Raw genomic sequence first — 2,094 nt, 5'->3', positions numbered from 1 at the left:
TTGATATATGAAAAATGTCAAGATATACTTTACTTGATTCTTCAAAAATGTCAAGAATATAGGTTTTCTTGACAATAATAAAGTGTCAAGTGAAAAACTTCTTTATAGTTTCCACTTGTAAGTATGTTTGCAAGTTTTTTTTAAAAAAACAATATAGATGTTTACCTATAAATTGTTCCTGTATTTTGATCCAACAATCACATATAATGTATTATATTATGACAAATATCCATCAAACCAAATAAACAACCAAACACATTTTCAATCTTATGAACCAAAATTTCCTCCAATACCTTTGACACAAGATAACATTCTTCAACATTGTCATTATAAAACTTTGTAACTTCATAAAGGATTTTCTAAGTTAACTAGAAGAATATGGGCAACCCAATATGAACAATTTAAAAACTACATTTCCAAAACTTCTATCAAAACTACCATCCACCCCATATTAACAAAACTATATTCTCCCCATAACAACTATCAAAACCACTTTTGCAATCATCGTCTCCACATGAACACATATGAACAATTAACTACCTTTCCAAAACTACAATTAACCACCCTTACATATGATCAATTCCAAAAAAATATTACATCTATATCAATATGTGAAGGAAATCTAGAAACTCAGCCAGAACAAATACTTTTCTTCAAAATGACCAAATTGTGCGAGCACTTACTATCACATGTAGCAATCCAAAAATTCAGCCAGCTCAACTTGCACCTCGTCTAACTTGATTTGTGAGTACGAGTTCCTTGTATCAATCTATAAATATAAAAGCCAAATATTAAAATAAAATTTACTTTTCCTACACTATTTGAAATGTCGAAATAGTTTGATAACATAGCAAATCTGAGATGGCAATGCTTCTTCCAATCACAATGTCCCTCATATACCTCATGACGTAGTATCTGCATTCAGTGCTCCCAACTTGTAAAGGGCACTACAGTAAATAAACCAATAAATAATAATGAAGTAATTTTATGCACTAGATGTCTACATAGTATAATAAATAAGTAGTGATGTTTATACTTGCCTTTACTGTTCTCTATAAGGTTTGCTTCCACACTAGATGACACCACAAACCAAAGCCATCAGATGCTTCAGACCCTGAACTATAGAACATTTGGGTATATTGTCTTTAATTAAATTTTAGTTTCCTCTTTAAAAAAAATAAATTATAAATGTCTACGGCTACCGCCACTATGGTTCATTTGTTCATATGCAAACTGAAGACATAGACATGAACAGTATTCTACCTAGGTACTTCTCAAACATAAAACTAAATGATCGCATCATAGAAGATTATCAACATCAATGTGGCTTTTATGGTCTACTTAAGTATGCTAAGAGATAATAATTCAAGATTAACTAAAGTTTCAATTGCAGAGTGCACAAAAATAGTGCCATAAAATTGAAGGGTGAATCAACCATGAACAGAATTTGTGCTACATAAACCATCGTGATTAGTTAAGTTTTCCTTTGAATTCATGACAAAAATAGTGCAATAAAATTGAAGGGTGAATCTTCACGAAATCCCCTTTCCAAAACGGTCACGAACAATCACGATCATAAACACCCAATGATAACATCACCAAGCGGAGCCTTCTGTATTCTCTTTTTGGTAGAGAATCCTCAGGAGTTGTGGGTTTTGGGAAAGAGGGAGAAATTTGAGAGAATGAGAGTGTTTGTGGATTTTTTTTTTTTTTTTTTTTTTTTTTTTTTTTTTTTTTTTTTTTTTTTTAGAGATACACTTCAGTTCTTCTTCCCATAGAACATGAAGGTCTATTGAAAACAACCATCCCTGCGAATTTCGCGGGGCGGAGACGAGGTGGAGAATTCACGGGGATCGAGTTCCCCGCAGGAATTTTTTTTTTTTTAATATATTCATTTTTAACAGTTTTGTTTATTCATAACGAAATAAAATTATATATATTAAATGAGTTATTTCTAATAAATTTTTCATTCAAAGAAAATAGTATAAAAATTCATTATAAAAATAATACTATTATATGTATAAAAATATATTTAATCACATCATTTCTAAAAGTTAAAATTTAAATATTACAATATCATAGTCGAGCTTTCCA

General features: G+C 30.3%; 1 long non-coding RNA gene across 1 annotated transcript; it reads right to left on the bottom strand.

Moving 5' to 3' along the window:
* Positions 1-256: 256 nt before the first annotated feature.
* LOC120090065 lies at positions 257-953 on the bottom strand. Its single transcript, XR_005485403.1, has 2 exons — positions 901-953; positions 257-769 (listed from the first exon to the last, which is right to left on the bottom strand). It is a non-coding gene; the product is annotated as an uncharacterized LOC120090065 (long non-coding RNA).
* Between the last annotated feature and the right edge of the window lie 1,141 nt (positions 954-2,094).

This window comes from Benincasa hispida, chromosome 11 (assembly GCF_009727055.1).
Source record: "Benincasa hispida cultivar B227 chromosome 11, ASM972705v1, whole genome shotgun sequence".
NCBI classification, from domain to species: domain Eukaryota; kingdom Viridiplantae; phylum Streptophyta; class Magnoliopsida; order Cucurbitales; family Cucurbitaceae; genus Benincasa; species Benincasa hispida.
This window is presented reverse-complemented; position numbering and strand designations above follow the sequence as displayed.